Source organism: Anabrus simplex, chromosome 1 (genome assembly GCF_040414725.1).
Source record: "Anabrus simplex isolate iqAnaSimp1 chromosome 1, ASM4041472v1, whole genome shotgun sequence".
NCBI classification, from domain to species: domain Eukaryota; kingdom Metazoa; phylum Arthropoda; class Insecta; order Orthoptera; family Tettigoniidae; genus Anabrus; species Anabrus simplex.
Window position 1 is genome coordinate 423798119 of NC_090265.1, and position 18015 is coordinate 423816133.

General features: G+C 41.8%; 1 non-coding gene across 1 annotated transcript; it reads left to right on the forward strand.

Moving 5' to 3' along the window:
* The first annotated feature begins 11981 nt into the window (after positions 1 to 11981).
* On the forward strand, positions 11982 to 12052 carry TRNAG-CCC (transfer RNA glycine (anticodon CCC)). The gene has a single exon. It is a non-coding gene; the product is annotated as a tRNA-Gly (tRNA).
* The last annotated feature ends 5963 nt before the right edge of the window (positions 12053 to 18015 follow it).

Below are 18015 nucleotides of genomic sequence, written 5' to 3' on the forward strand. Positions count from 1 at the left end.
GGGATTGTAACAGTTAATCATTTATATGCTGTACTGATTTCAAGGCTCGATAAACTGATCCTACGAGAAACTTGGCACCATTGCTTGAAAATTCCACCCATACGGCCTCGGCGTCAGTCTCAAGATACTTCAAGTGAATAGGACACAGTTCCTGTTTCATGGCAATGAGCACTCCGGGTCCGATCTTTCCGGAACAGCATGTACGAGTCCGGGAACACTTCTCCATTGTAGACGTATGGGTTCAGCCATGTTTCTCCGACGCACATTATCGCTGGATTTAGTGCCGTGAGATTCGATCTCAGGAACTACTGTCTTCTTTAAACTGCACGCGTTGAATGATAGTATCGTGAACATACCCTTTTCATCTGTAATTACGTCGCTACTTTCACTTATACACTCCGTGATGACGTGTTAAAAATGATTCGGAGAACTGCGGTAAAGAGCAATAAATTCCAACAGTGCCACGATTTTAAACCCCAGGTGATTTTCTTGAGTTTTGAGGGACTTATCTTTGAACACGTCCTATGAGCTGGTGAACGGCAAGTAGCACTTGTAACAAATAGCTGGTTAACACGACAATTTTAATTACATGAAATACACGCCCGGATGTGTCCTGGGTTCGTCTCTACATCTCCGCTTAGAGCTACGGACAGCACTATGAGATATAATAATCCTGTAGGCGGTCTGGCAACCGCGCGCTCCCCTAGGCACCCTCTGCTTATTGTCGTAGCTATTTGCCATCCCCCACTTCCACACAACCCCTCCCTACGTCTATAGTGATTGATCCCTTCCAACGTCTATCGCTTGTTTATCGGTCAGCTCAGAGAGGCAACGGTGGGGTGTTATACTTTGCGAACCTTTCGCCCGCACCTCTGCCTTTCAGAAGGGTTTCTATTGGCGTTCAGCAAAGCTATGGAACTCGCTGTCAAGGGATGTATATAAAGAAAAATATGATTTAATGGAACTGCCTCATGTGTTTGTGACTGTGTGGGTGAATGTGTGAATGATTGGTAGAGTGAAAGGAAGTATGCGAGCACAGGAATGATCAAATGAATGAATGATTTGCTAACTATCGATAGACGGAATGAACGAGCAGTAGGAAATTCTATACATATCTTGCACAGTACTATTTAAGTACATTAATGCTCATTAAAAGCAGAGGACCTTGAAAGACTAGACATAGAAAGTTCATATTCACGGGACATGTTCATTAGTATGTTCTTCAGAAACGATTAGCATTTCAGTCACCTAGGCTCAGCATGTGTCCTGTTATCTAGTAGGCACTGGGTCCTCCATGGGCACCGATAACTTGTTCCATACGTGATGGAATCGACGCGTATAAGGCGCGAATGGCGTCCTGGAGTATAGCCATCTATGCTGCATTCACCTGGTTCCACAGTTCATCTTTGGTGGTTGCATTGGGTCACAGCACCGCACCCGTCGTTTCACCATATCTCACACATTTTCGATTGGCGACAAGTCCGGTGATCGGGCGGGCCAGGGCAACAGTCTGACATCCTGTGACAACAAGAAGGCACGTGTTCGTGTAGCAACATGTGGTCGCGCATTGTCCTGCTGAAATATGGCGTCTGGGGTGTCGTGCAGAAAGGGTATGGATACGGGTTGCAGGATGCCATTCACGTAGGTCAAACTAGTCACAGTGCCCTGGACACGCACCAACTTTGATTGTACTCAATAGCATCCCACACCATAAGGCCTTGAGCTGGCGCTGTATGTCTTGCGCGAATGCAGTCAATGTGATGCCCCTCCCTCTGTCTGTGGCGTACCAAAATGCGGCCATCATTTTCAAACAAATAGAACCTGGAGTCGTCCGAAAACACTATTTGCTGCCACTCCTGTCCTCAGTGACGTCGTTCCATACACTATTGCAGTCTAGCATGTTTATGCACAATATTCAAAGGTAGGCGGAGAAGTGGACGACGCGCCGGTAATCCAAACCGTAATAACCGACGACGGACTGTCACTCCTGATAGTGTACGATGTGTTACACTGTTCCACTGTTGCGCCAGAGCCGAGGAGGACGCAGATCTGTCTTGCAATGCCATTCGGATGAGTTATTGATCTTCTCAGGGGCGAAAGGGGGGGGGGGTGATCTGGGTGGTGCGACCAGACCCATTTCATCGTATTCTACGGCCTTCTGTGAACTATTCTGTACACACCCGTTGCACTGCCGACACACTTCGTCCCACACGAGCAGCAATGCATCACTTTCTCTCATGCCAATAATGCGCGCCCTCTTTCAATCTCACTCATTTGACGATACGGTTCTCGCATACGTCTGCGATGCATCCTACACGTCTGCTCAAGTCCCACTGATCCATTACCTTCGGTTTATAGTGACAACGACAGCCGCAGGCACATTTTACCAGTCGGTGATGGTGTGCCGGGATATAGCTGTGGACCTTGAACCTGAGGGCTGACATGATTAAAATACTAAAAATTTCTTCAGAACATACTAATGCACATGTCCTGTGAATATGAACTTCCTATTTCTAGTCTTTCAAGGTGTTCTGGTTTTTAAGAGCATGAGTGTATATTGCAAACTATGTACGCAATATCTCATCTTAAGATATGTTTAGGGAACATTTTGTATGGAAATTGGGGGCTCACCCTTTTTCTCTAGACATTCCATATTTCTGAACAGAGTTGTGGTAAATGAATAATACTAATACTAATACTAATACAACCTTTTACGATCGAAGTTTCTTTTCAAGTGGGACCTCATTCCTTGTTGGACGTAATGTTCTCTCGATGGATTTCTGCTGAAGATCACAGATATGGAAAAAAGCTGTGGGGTAAACTCCACAATTTATCATGTTAGGCTAATGATATACACAACGGTAAATATTGGGGCAGGATTCGGCAACAGCCTAAATATAAAATCCTTCTGTCTTAGTAACAACGTGTTAGTGTTTATACTATGGTAAATATTGTTGTTAAAGCCATCATGACAAACGAATATACTGTGTGTAACATAATCAGTATTTTAAACATTTCCTCTACTTATCTGTATGTGTGCACGTATAGCCGGTAAACTAAGCCCAGAGCTCCAAGCTCCAAAGAAAATAAACAGCATTTTGTGGACTAAAATTTGTTTATCTGAAGACAATATTACGAAACAAGTAACTAACATAAACTCCCGATAAATAATCACCAGATTCTTTTGGGATGTGCGGACCAGCTAGTGTGTATATTATTTTGGTTACAATCTTCGTCAGTGTCTTCATAGCTGCATCTTCTATAGCTATTCCTCTATAACGGCTTATATTTCTTTGATCTCCTTTTCCTTTAATAAATAATTTTGAGAATTGCTGTTCTCCAGCTTTCCGGTATATGTCCCTCTTGCATACACTTATTTATTAATTCCTTCCACACACCTTTAATTTCTTGGTATGACTCTTGTATGTGTTGTATGTGTTCGGCCGTGTTTTTCCATCCCGTCTGTGGTTAAATCTTCTCCAGATTGCGAACAGCTTACAGTCATCATATAATATAAAGACTAATGCAGCCAATAGAACTGTATACGATATAAATGATCCTGCTAGATTGTCCAAAAAATAGGTATGCTCCTATTCCATGCCAAAGTAATACCAGTAATCACCTACGGAATATATTTAATATGGGACCAACTTACAATAACAGACCTGAAGGTTGTAGAAGGAACAAAAAGAATGCTGGGCATATCTAAAATATATCTTTTTTATTTTATTTCTTTATTTTTAATACTTTAATGCTTTCATTCCTCAGCGTGAAGGGATGAGGCGGCCCACCCAGAGGTCAACACCCTCTTTCTGGCCGGGAGAGTGGGCATGGTCAAATAGGTGAGAATTATAAGTGAGGGGAATGGAAGGGTATGGTGATAACTTAGAAGTAGTTTTAATCGGTGTTGTGGGTAAGGGGTATGATATTAGGGTTTATTTTATTTACTTATTTGCTGAATATAGGTGGTAAAGGGTCATCATATTTGCTTTCGTCTGTACATACGATAGGGCATATTAATGGTGACATCTGAATTTGAATACTCTATTACAGATATGGGTGTGAAACTGTTTTTTTAATTTTTTTTACAATCATAATGTTATTGGAACATAGAACAATAGTTGCACCTGAATATCAGAAATTTTACAAAGCTACAAACACCGAATGAATTGGAACAATGACATGTGCAACGAATAGATGGATAGAACTTACGTTAACACTGACTTACAAACTACTTTTGAATAATACGTAATTATATATACAATCTATATATATAAAATAACTTGTACTGACTGACTGACTGACTGACTGATTCATCATCGCCGAGCCAAAACTACTGGACATAAAGAAATGAAACTTTGAGGATACATTTATATTAAGATGTAGGTGCTCGCTAAGAGAGGATTTTTGGATATTCCGTCGCTAAGGGGGTGAAAAAGGGGGGTAAAATTTTAAAATGAGTGTATCTATATCTCAAAACTTTAAAAGTTTACAGATGTAAAAATTGGTATTTAGAATCTTCTTTAAAAATAAGGAAACACGTATTTTTTGTTTTCGGAAAATCCCAATAGGAGGGGTGAAAAAGGGTGAAAAAGTGGTTGAATGCCTTTAATCAGGATACCGGTACTTATATCTCAGAAACTGAAGATATTACAGACCTGAAAATTGGCACTTTTGATCTCTTTTAAAAATAAAGAAACACGTATTTTTTTTGTTTTTGGAAAATCCAATTAATGGGAGGGTGAAAAGGGGGGTGAATTTTTAAAATGAGTGGATCTATATCACACAACTTTTAAAGTTTATAGGTGTAAAAATAGGTATTTAGAATCTTCATTAAAAATAAAGAACCACGTACTTTTTTGTTTTCGGAAAATCCCAATAGGAGGGGTGAAAAGGGGTGAAAAGTGGGTTGAATGCCTTTAATGAGGATACTTATATCTCAGAAACTGAAAATATTTCAGACCTGAAAATTGGTGTTTAGGATCTCCTTCAAAAATAAGGAAACACGTATTTTTTTGTTTTTGGAAAATCCAATTAATGGGGGGTGAAAGGGGGGTGAATTTTTAAAATGAGTGTATCTATATCTCAAAACTTTTAAAGTTTATAGATGTAAAATATGGTATTTAGAATCTCCTTTAAAAATAAAGAAACAAGAATTTTTTGTTTTCGGAAAATCCCGATAGGAGGGGTGGAAAAGGGTGAAAAATGGGTTGAATGCCTTTAATGAGGCTACTTATATTTCAGAACCTGAAGATATTACAGACCTGAAAATTGGTATTGGGGATCCACTTTAAAAATAAGGAAACACGTATTTTTTCGTTTTTGGAAAATCCAAATAATGGAGGGTGAAAAGGAGGGTGAATTTTAAAAATAAGTGTGTCTATATCTTAAAACTTTAAAAGTTTACAGATGTAATTTTTTAAATTTAGAATCTACTTTAAAAATAAAGGAACGCGCATTTTTTCGTTTTCTGTAAATCCCAATATGAGGGGTGTAAAAGGGTGAATAGTGGGTTGAATGCCTTTAATGAGGATACATATATCTCAGAAACTGAATATATTACAGAACTGAAAATTTGTATATGAGATCTCCTTATAAAATAAAGAAACGCGTATTCACGGAAAATCCAATGAAAAGGGGGGGAGGGGTGGGTGAAAGAATTCAAAAATTAATTGACTTAATTGTATGAGAATACATACATCTAATAAAAACTAAAGTTGTTACGGACGTGAAAATTGGTATTTTGATCTCCTTTAAAAACAAAGAACAACGCGTTTTGTGGGGGAAAGCATCTTGGGGGGCGGGTGTGGAAAGGAGTTGAATTCCTTTAATGAGGACACATAAATCAAAAACTGAAGAAGTTAGAGTCGTGATAATTGCTATTTAGAAGATCCTTTACTATTAAAGAAACAAGTATTTTTTGCCGGAAATTTCATTTAAGGGGGGGGGGGGAGAATTGTGAAAGGAAGTGAATAAAAGTGAATTATTTTTATGGGGATACTTATATCTCAAAACTGAAGGTAATAGACGTGAACATTAGGGTTTGGAATCTACTTCAAACATAAAGAAACACGCCTTCTTTTAATTTTTTTTTTGGGGGGGGGGTAAATAATTTTAACGGCGGTGGGGTGTGAAAGGAGGTGAGACCAATTGATTTTGCTGTTCATAATGTACTTATAAGGAGCCTCCGTTGCTCAGGCGGCAGCGCGCCGGCCTCTCACAGCTGGATTCCGTGGTTCAAATCCCGGTCACTCCATGTGACATTCATGCTGGACAAAACGGAGGAGGGACAGGTTTTTCTCCGGATACTTCGGTTTTTCCTGTCATCATTCATTCCAGCAACACTGTCCGATAATTCGTTTCATTTGTCATTCATCGATCATTGCCCCAGAGGAGTGCTTCGGCAACCGGCACAATTCCTGCTATCGCCGCTAGATGGGGCTTTATTCATTCCATTCCTGACCCTATCGAATGACTGGAAACAGTCTGTAGATTTTCGATGTACTTATTCTGATCATAAACCGATCTTTTTTAATCTTTCCTGGGTTCGATTTCAACAGCCATCTTTTCCTTCGGAGAACGTTCTTATATTACAGTAGATTCTCCTGGCATATGAATAAATATTTAAACACATTTGAAATGAACGATAGGAATGAGATTGACCGTCCAATTGTTCACCTCTATAATAAGGTCAATAATGCACGGAAGTATGTCATTCGTATCGCCAGAAATCCCGCACACTTGCCTACGCGCGACAATGGTGCTGGTCACATTCTCAACAATGACAATGGCAGCAGATGTAGGCTAATTTACCGCCAAGTAACGCTCTTGCATCTTGCTGTGGGGCCCAGAACATCTATAATAATAATAATAATAATAATAATAATAATAATAATAATAATAATAATAATAATAATAATAATAATGTTCTCGACCGTCGTCAAATGTGCGGACCGCGGTGGAAACGGGTCCTGGACGGGTAATGGCTAAGAATGCAGTCCGGCGCGGGTTCAGTACCGCCAAGGCACCCAAGACGACCCCACGCCGGATCTCCTGAAGGATTTGATCCGTATTAAAAATGCTTAGAAGAAAAGATGGCAAGGATTTAGGGACCCAACTGACCGGGTGGAATACCTAGACCTAGCCCGGGAAGTACGAAATCGATTGCTGGAAAGAAAGATTGAAAAATGGGAGGAAACTTGCCGTAATCTATTAGAAAACGAGTCAGATCGCGAATTTTGGCGGATTCTCGCAGAAAACGATTTAGATCGCGAATTTCGGCTGATTATATATCTAAAACAACATTCTATTATAAATTTCAGTATAATACCGTAGCGAAGCACGGGTATCTTGCTAGTACTTATATATATGCAATGGTAGATGAAGTGAGTATAAATTATAAGGTGCATTGAGAATGAAGAATATGAGGTAACAGATGGTACAACTGAGGGGTCAACGGTGAAGAGAGCCAACAGGTTGTCTGAGCACATAACTGTTATTCACTGAGACCACCATTGCTGGGGAGGGTGGACTTGAGGGAGGAGGATTTGGGATAAGGTTTATACCAGTGCAGTATGTTCCTGTGGAGGTGGCCGGTCTGTGGGTGCGGTGAGGTTGAGGTGGTAGTGAAGTGGGGATAGGGTATATAGGGGGGATCGTAGGGTGGATTGTAGGATCTGGGATGTGACTGGGTTGCTGGGATCTAGAGCCTTGTCTAGGAATATCTGGAAGAGAAGGGAGACGTGGGTGTCAAGTTCGGGGAGGGGGAAGATATTGTATAGGTCCTTGGTATGGAATAAGGGAGGGAGTCGGAGGGCAATGCGGACTATTCAGCGTTCCATAGACAGGAAGGGAAACGTCTCTTTCGAGACTAGCTCATGTTCTTGCGCAGGGACCTTTCTTAATAGAGGAGTTAAGAATAACAGCGCAACTACTATCTACTAAACAAGAGCAAGAGCTGTTGAATTATCACAAAGATGAAAGAAAAAACATAGAGAGAAAATACCATGTGTAACAGGAACTGTCTGATGAGAAGTGCAATCACAAGACTGGTGGTGCACGAATTTCACCATACAGTAAGCTGTGTATGCGAGTTGGATTTCAAAAAATCAGTGATCGGTGTGTGTGTGTGTGTGTGTGTGTGTGTGTGTGTGTGTGTGTGTGTGTGTGTGTGTGTGTGTGTGTGTGTGTGTGTGTGTGTGTGTTTGTTTGTGTGTATGTGTGTGTGTACTTTGTGCAAACATTCGTGTGCCTCAAGGGCAGTGTCCTGGAGCTTCAGACTCTGGATCGGAGGATATAGCTGGGAAAAATGACCAGTACCTCGCCCAGGCGGGTCACCTGCTATGCTGAACAGGGGCCTAGTGGAGGGATGGGAGAAGTGGGAAACCACGGAAAACCACTTCGAGGATGGCTGGGGTGGGAATCGAACCCACCTCTACTTAGTTAACCTCCCAAGGCTGAGTGGACGCCGTCCCAGCCCTCGTACTTCTTTTCAAATTTCGTGGCGGAGCCGGGAATCAAAGCCGGACGGGGGTGGCAGCTAATCACGCTAACCACTACACCACAGAGACGGACCTCTTCCTTCTCTATCCGTTCCAATCTTCCCATCATCCCGCAAGGCCCCTGTTCAGCATAGCAGGTGAGGCCGCAGTTGTATCCCCCGACCCAGAGTCTGAAGCTCCAGGTCACTGCCCTTGAGGCGGTAGAGGTGAGATCCCTCGCTGAGCCCGAGGGAAAAACCGACCCTGGAGGGTAAACATTTAAAGAATAAGAAGAAGAATTGCCGTGCGATATTCTCGGTGTTGATATATTCTTAATATATAAGACCTATTTTATACTAATTAGTAATTATGTCCAGTCTGGTGCAATAAATACTTATTTTAAAAATCACCAGATTCTAATTCACTCATTAAATATGTCATCATAGAGTGAGAAAATTAAGACAATGTCTACTACACAGACACTTAAGTGCACAGAACAAAAATACAGGCTATTGATTTTTTTTTAATCTCAGAGATGGTCCCTTTACGTGTATGTTTCTGATAATCATTATTTAAGGAGAGACAAAATCACCTAAGGTAAGTTTCTATTGACCTTAAAGATATTCGGTATCGGGAAGAAATCGTATTCGGTCACGAATAAAATATTTGATCGGAATGGAAATCCCCTACTTCAATTAGCATCAGCTTTATCTTTTGTACATTAGCCACGGCCCTCGGGTTTTACGCCTAATAAGCAATTTTTAAATTTGGAAAAGTCTTCTAATCATGTTGATTGCGCAATCTTGAGGATCGGCAGGGATACGAACCAGTACGCCTAAAGCTGTCTTATCTATGAGCCTGCATATCGTCGGTATTTGTAGAGAGGCGTGTAGTCTTCGTAGATTCGTGAATCATGGGGAGTTGATCATACTGGATGCCAGTAGATGATGTTAATGTTGGTACTTGATCCAATATGACATCCTCACTGCACTGAATGAGATGCAATGATGACTATCTTTCGTCAGTTTTCGCTATCAATACGAGGAAATTGCAAAATTCTGGCACGTCGGCGTCTCCGAAAACTGTAAAAATAGTTCAATCAATCAATAACATAATTATTATTTAACCACGGGCATAGTCGGGAGGGGGGTGTCACTGGGGGTTAGAACACCCCCCATGGGACTTTTACAAAAAGAAAATCACAGAAACTGACGATAAACCATAAACTAAATGAGGCATCCAGATGCAAAATGCAGTAAATCCACTTTTGCTCGAAAATGAGTTGTTGCCACCGTTTTGTTCTCTATGCTGTCATCTGTTGATTAGACCCTTAAAACTCAAGCAAAACTGCTTCCGTCCGCTTTAAATCGCACCCTGAAAACAGCCTACAGATGCAAAAGTGTGTGTATCCACATCTATTTGCAAAGCAAAACTGAATGAATCCATTTTCACCATAAAGAAGCAGAAATTGGTGTATCCTGACCAAGCGCCATTACTTAAGGTGGTTTGCAGCTGCAAAACTAGCGTAATACACACTGTGTCCTGCGTCTGAATAATGCTATTTTACAAGCTTTTTTCTCCATGGATGTTAGTTCTGAGCTTGTGCACAAAGCTAAGGCAAAAGCTTTTTTTTGATGAACTGAAAGTTGAGGACAATGGTGAAATAACCTTCACATTTGATTGCCAGAAAAACCTTACATTGCCTAAGTTGCAAGATCAAAGTGCTTATTATACACGCCAAATGTATGTGTACAATTTTACGATCTGCCAAGGCCCAACAGGTGCGTGGAAAAACCAGGGAAATGCATTTATTTACACTTGGAAAGAAACCGATTTTGCAAAGGGATCTAATGAAATTGTGTCCTGTGTGCATCACCGGTTAACATCAACAGATTTAAATGGCATCTACACCATCTACCTAATGTCGGAGAGCTGTGGAGGGCAAAACAAGAACCAGACAATACTGAGTATGCTGTGTTTTTGGCTAACACAAGAGGCTCCTGTCAGTGTGAAACGGGTGAAGATCTTCTATCCAATGGTTGGACATTCTTTTCTACCACCCGATAGAATTTTTGGTCGAATAGAAAAAGTTCTCAGGTCGAAAGTTACTGTCATATTACCGAGTGAGTACCATGAAGTATTCAAAGATCACGGAATAGTTTTCCAGCTGGGAGCAGAAGTCGTCAATCGGTGTTGGAAAGATGCAGTTGCTGATGTCGTCAAGCTCTGTGGTCAGTGGCACTCTGTAAAAAGGGTTGTGATCACCAGGAGTAAACATGGAAACGCACTAGTAAGAGATGCAGTGGCCTACAGAATGGACTCTGGCGAAGGGAGAGGGATATGCAGACGTGGCGAAGCCTACTCGTCTATGTAGCCGAATGTTATCCTGATTGGAAGAGCTTTAAAGGAAGTGAAAGTTAGGGACATAGATTTTCTGCTTAGAAAGCATTTCGGGGAGACTTGGGAAGAAAACGAAGATCTTGTTTTCTATAAGAATCTGATGGATTCTAAAACAGCTGTGAACAATGCAGAGGAGGACTCAAGAGTTTGAAATTCATCCAGAAGACAATGAGTTGCCTGTGTAATTTCGATGGAACAGGACAGGACTTGCAAAGTTGCGGCCTTTTTACTTCTTGCAGACTTTCAATTCATGTCATATACTATGTAATCACACTTACTTGTAGTCAATAAATACTTTCTTTTGTCATTTGAACCAGCATTAAGGCATCTTCTTTCCAATTACGTTGTAATAATATCTCTACAGAAGCAAACCTACCTAGATCCATGAAAACAGGAGCAAAACTCGGTGAATCCAAACAATTTTAGGTAATAACTAAAAAAATAAAACCCCAGTAGTTTAAAGATTGTCATAAAAATAGTCCGTAAGTGAATATAAATCTACAATGAAAAGGAATTTTGCATATCTGCGAGCCAAAGAAAGTAAGACGTTTTTGGTGTTTCCTGAAAAAAATGTTCTGGTGCACTCACAGCGTTTTGTTTCTGGACGCCTCAAATAAACATTCAGATAAATTATTGGCTTTTTTGTGCTAGTGACTTAAACGTCGCACCGATACAGATAGGTCATATGGGAACGATGGGATAGGAAAGGCCTAGGAGTTGGAAGGAAGCGGCCGTGGCCTTACGTAAGGTACAGCCCCAGCATTTGCCTGGTGTGAAAACGAGAAACCACGGAAAACCACCTTCAGGGCTGCCGACAGTCGGGTTCGAACCCACTATCTGCTGGAAGCAAGCTCACAGCCGCGCGCCTCCAACCGCACGGCCAACTCGCCCCGTAGACATAGTTGTAGAACCAACAGAGCTCTAATTCACTTATATCAGTGCCCTTATAACGACAAGTCACGCTTGCACCTTCATTGCACCATTATTTTGTAACTATACCCCCCATCGGTCAATCTTGGCTAAGCTACTGTAATTCTCTCTCCGCTATCCTCAACACAAATATGTTGTATGAACTTTTCACCGCAAACGAGATCGATCTGGGCACTGCTGGTGTAGTGGTATCATGCAAGACTCCCATTCTTGTGACCTGGGTTCGATTCCCAGGCAGTGCAATTTTTTTAACGTGGGAGACGTTATTGATGTACTGTTATTCCATCCAGATGGCCGAAATTCGAATTCTGATAGAACTTGGGTTGCTGGAAATGAAAATTCACTCTGCGTCAGGAAGGGCTTGCAATGTTAAACCCCCAACCAAAATCTAAAATGATTCAGAAGTAAATAACTTTATTGATTCTGGGAATGCTTGACACCAGGAAACGTCTACTGGTTCACGAAATTCCTTTCAGAGGCTCGCAAGAGAAGTATTTGTTCTATGCTGCAGATGTGTTGAAAATACATGACAATAACTAAACAAACATTTAAAAAAATCAGTTGAACCTATTTTCTACGTTTTTATATTCCTAATTCCTAACGAAGCAGGGGTTTTAAATACGTGCATATAAGCACTTGAATCAATATATAACTATGACGTTCACCGAGCGAGTTGGCTGTGCGGTCCGGGTCACGTAGTTGTGAGGTTGCATTCGGGAGATTGTAGATTTGAACTTTTGAACCCCACCGTCGGCAGCCCTGAACGTGGGTTCCCATTTTGACAGCAGGAAAATGCAGAGGCTGTAAAGTAAAGCCATGGGCGCTTCCTTCCCAGTCCTAGCCCATTCCCATCCTCCTGTCGCCGAAAATATTCCATGATTTTTCTTACTAGTGGTTAAACGGCGCACTAACTCAGGTAGTATTCCGTGACGATGGAATAGAAAAAGTCTAGCACAGGGAATGAAGTGGCCGTAGACATCATTACAGAGCATTTACCGGGTGTGAAAATCGGAAACCGTGGGAAAAAAATCTCCAGGGCTGCTGATGGAATTCAAACCCACCATCTCCCGAATACAAGCTCACAGTTACGCAGCCCTTACCACACAGTCAGCTACTCAGTCTTCCACATGTTAATGCGACGTGAAACTACTGCAAAAAAAGAAAAGAAGACCTCGAAACTTTGAAAATTAATGTCATGAGAAGTAAAATCTTCTGAGCTGGTGCTTTTTTTATTCTTAAAAACCTACAACATTTTTTCCAGTCATTGGCCGGGTCAGGGATGGAATAAATGAAACCCCATCTTGCGGCGAGGATAGAAAGTGTGCCGGCTGCCGAGGCCTGTCGCCTGACTGACAGATGCAATGAAATGATAATGGAGAGTGTTGAGGGAATGAAAGATGACAGGGAAAACCGGAGTGCCCGGAGAAAAACCTGTCCCGCCTTCGCTTTGTCCATCTTCAATCTCATATGGAGTGACCGGGATTTAAACCACGGAACCCAGCGGTGAGAGACCGACGCGCTGCCGCCTGAGCCATGGAGGCTTCATTTTTTTATTCTTATTATCTGAAATTATATCTTCAATCAAACACTAAGGGAGTCTTCTATCCCCAGCGTCAATCTCTTCCCGAATATTGCGAATCTAGGTCAAGAAATGCCTTTGCTGGCAGGACCTAGTGTTTACAGTGCACTATGTCTTCTGGTATACGCTAGAGCAATTTTGTTACTTTCATCGATCTGTCTCTGTCTTATCCTTGGCTTTGATAATATGAAAGTGACTGAGGTATGAGCGATGCTAGTAATGCCAACCCTTATGCAGCCAGTCCCTGCTATGAATGGTGTGAAAATGTTGCTCATAGGGTCAGTTGGTGCATGCATTTCAGTGGGCTTGGCAGATTGATATGTAATAGCAACTCTGTTTCGGTGATGAAAGCAACGGGAAACTACCTCGCTCCTCATTTCCCTAGTACGCCTCTTCAGTGATGCCTAGGCCATCTATGACAGCTAATGGCAGAGCTTTTGAGGATCCCACCAGCGGAATTGCTGACGGACTGAACATACATACAGGTCAATAAGAATTGTGGTGGCCGTCCTGAAAGTAACTCTAACTTTGTATTCTCTCAATTAGTCGAACCTAAATACCAGTACTCATTGTAAGTAGAAGTCTGAATATTGTACCTTCTGTGTTGTATATTACCCTATCCGCAGAGAAGAGGTTGTCACTCGTGCTAGTTCAGCAACCATGCACTAGATGTCAGGCTGACTGTCAGTGCCCTCTGTCTGACATCTATGTAATTACTGACATTTAGCCAAGTATCCATCGCCAAGGAGCGCGTGGAACAGCAGCGCCCTGTGCGATTTGTTCACTAACTAACGGTTGCAAAAGTTGGAAAAGATACATTTTTATTTAGTTTGTTCCGAAAAAATAAGAAGAAACCCGTTTAGAAACTTATAGGAGACCATTTATTCCTGTTCTGGTTATTTTTCACGAAAAACTGAAAGGTAAAAAGGAACTACTTATATATTATGTCACTTTATGTTCCGCATAGACGAGCACATTAACTTACGCTCCGTGATAAAGAATGGCCAGCTGCACTCTTCGAATATTCCAAGATTCAAATCACAGTTTCGACACTGGCAATTCTCAATGTGATTTTCATGTAGAGTATACCACGGAAATAATTAAAGCATGAGAGAGCCTTCAAGTCCTGGTGTACCTACTCCAATATTTGTGCCAAATACGATGGCCATGACACTCGAGGAGTCTGGCATTGCTTATATCTTCTCAAATAATACGCTAATGTTGACGGATCATATAACTACTAAATATTTTCATTCCTCCCCTGAGGAGGGAGGCGGGCTTCCTAGACAGTGGCGCCGTCTCTCGGGCCAGGAGTATTATATCGAAGAAGGTGAGGGGGTTGGCAGCCGTGACCTATACTATAGGAACTGTCCCGGCATTCGCCTTAGTGCAGGAGAATGGAAAACCACGGAAAACCATCCTCAGGACAGCCGACGGTTGGGATGAGCCCCTCCCTGTCTCCCGAATACAGTACAGCCACGGTAGAGCTCTGACCACCCCGCCTCTGCTCGGTTGGCCGGTTGGAGTTCAGAGCTGTCAGACCACCGACCACCCATGGCCACTTATGGGCAGAGACCCTCTCTGAATCCGCCGTTCTTTCAACAATGTCTCATTATATTTTATGCTAATTTCCTGGAGCTATAAATAATTAGATTCTCCGGATCTTTCTTTACACCATGCTTTGGCAGGTACTGGCTCTGAAACCACATGTATAAAATCAAATATTGTAATTTTGTTTACTTTAATCTAAAGTACCCATAAACCGTAATCAGTACTTGTCTACGAAATTGAAATCACTACTGCACTCAATATTGTCTACTTGTGTCTGCATCTGCCAGTACGTTTTGAACTGTGTTCAGTACGGGACATTCCTCGTCAAGTTGGACAAAGTACAGCAAAATGTTACCTGTTTCCTTTAGGTATGAAAATGATAAAATAGAAAATTTTCAAAACCAAAGTTATTTAAACAATGAATTGTAACAGCGCTCACAGGAAAATTAGTTACATTTATTGTAGGCTTATAATATTATTTTTCGTGAATTCCGAGGCCAACATTTCAGTTATACTTAGAGATAGAAAATTGAATGTGATTATGTGGGCTTTTTTTAAATGTGAAAATCATGTGGGTTGTTCACGACATTCTTGGGATAATTATTAAAATGTTACTTTAATTCGACAATGGAAAAATATCTGAAAGCATCAATGATTTTAGTTTCGCCTTAGTCCGACATGCACGGTTAGAATCGATTCACCATTTCAATTTTCATATGTCCCTGAAGGAACAGCAGCCGATCAAGGTAGATCCAACACCATCATGCTATAATCGAGGAGATTTTTGAATGTGCTTCGAAGAATAGTATATTTATATAATGCCACATCACTCCAAAATTCTATCGTGGATTAATATTTCTTTTATTTTGCATTTTTCCACTCAATGGTTGTTAGTTTTCATCATCATCATCATCATCATCATCATCTGTTTACCTTCCAGGTTCGGTTTTTCCCTCGGACTTAGCGAGGGATCCCACCTCTACCGCCTCAAGGGCAGTGTCCTGGAGCTTCAGACTCTTGGTCGGGGGATACAACTGGGGAATATGACCAGTACCTCGGCCAGGCGGCCTCACATGCTATGCTGAACAGGGGCCTTGTGGAGGGATGGGAAGATTGGAAGGGATACACAAGGAAGAGGGAAGGAAGCGGCCGTGGCCTTAAGTTAGGTACCATCCCGGCATTCGCCTGGAGGAGAAGTGGGAAACCACGGAAAACCACTTCCAGGATGGCTGTGGGGGGAATCGAACCCACCTCTACTCAGTTGACCTCCCGAGGCTGAGTGGACCCCGTTCCAGCCCTCGTACCACTTTTCAAATTTCGTGGCAGAGCCGGGAATCGAACCCGGGCCTCCGGGGGTGGCAGCTAATCACGCTAACCACTACACCACAGAGGCGGACTGTTAATTTTCACCACTGAAAATCAATTTTCGGAATTACAGTTTTAGTTATTCCCATCTTTCTCTCTTATGATACTACGTTTTCTTTCACCATCCTCAGGCATTGTTCTGGTGCAATTAAAATACGTTCTGCGAAACATATGCAATATGCGGCAGTCGGCGCGGAAATTTCTCTGCCAGACACAATAGAAATGTTTCACCTTACACCAAAATGTCTTTTCGTCATACAAAATCATAGTACTCTCGCTTTTTATCGAAATGCGATGTTAATCATAATAACAAACACTAAAAACCCGCTGTTCGTAATAAATAAATTTCCCGCTCACGGGGTTAAAAATCCACCGGACTTAACGGAAATACCGCTAATTGGCAGTATTAGATTACCAGCAGCTACGCGGAATTGAAATCTACCTCCTGAGTAATATAGAATCCTACTCAGTGAGGGAGCTTTGTTACTTGTAATGCTGATAGTTCGGCGCATTAGCACTAGGTGTCAGATCCCAGTGCCCTCTGTCCGACGTTCACGAAAGTATGTCGACTGGTAGTAACTATGCATTGCGTACAGTGCTCCTTGTGCTACTGAATTCAAACAAGGAAGGAAACATAGATGTTAAAATTGGTGCTTTAATAATAATAATAATAATAATAATAATAATAATAATAATAATAATAATAATAATAATAATAATCAATACACGCATATCTTACATACGTACGTACGCACAAATTCATCTTCATTACAGCCGTTTTGCCTTTCAGTGGTCAGTCTCCAAGCCTCTGTGATTTTATTAAACGCCTCCACAATATCTATTTGTATCTAGCTCTGTGACTTCGTTTAGTTTCATATCTCTTATCTATAAATCACTAAAAATCGAGTCTAACCGTCGTTGTCTTGGTCTCCCACCACTTCTCTTACCTACATTCCTACATTCGCCTCACATTACACCACAACCGAAGACGGTTTATGGGTACCGCTTCATCAATCGAGTTCACTTCTACTCTTATTCCGGCTATGTGGCTAAATGGTTAGCGTGCTGGCCTTTGGTCACAGGGGTCCTGGGTTCGATTCCCGGCAGGGTCGAGAATTTTAACCATCATTGGTTAATTTCGCTGACACGGGGGCTGGGTGTATGTGTCGTCTTCATAAGAATTACACCCTCATCAAGACCCGCAGGTCGCCTACGGGAGTCAAATCAAAAGACCTGCACCTGGCGAGCCTTGTCTAACGCCCGATCAAGAACTCATTCTACCATCAATTATCACCGCAGCCCAATTGTCAACTTAGGTGCCTTTGATTGCTTTAAATAATCAATCCTAATCCCATAATCCCCCACTATGGCTAAATTATTCTCCCTCGGTACTCTGTCATATGCATTATTTAGATCTACGAAACACAAACATAACTGTCTATTCCTCTCGCAGCAAATTTTCAGTTATCTGCCGAATATTGAACATCTGATCCTGACAGCCCCTCCGTGGTCTGAAATCAAACAGGTTTTCATCGAACTTCCTCTCAACCACTGATCGCACCCTCCCTTCCAAAATGCCAGTGAACACCTCGCCTGGTATACTGATCAATGAAATTCCTCGATAGCTGTTGCAGTCCTTCCTGTTCCCTTGCGTATAGATAGGTGCAATAATCGCTTTCGTCTAATCAGAACTAATGTTCCATGCTTATG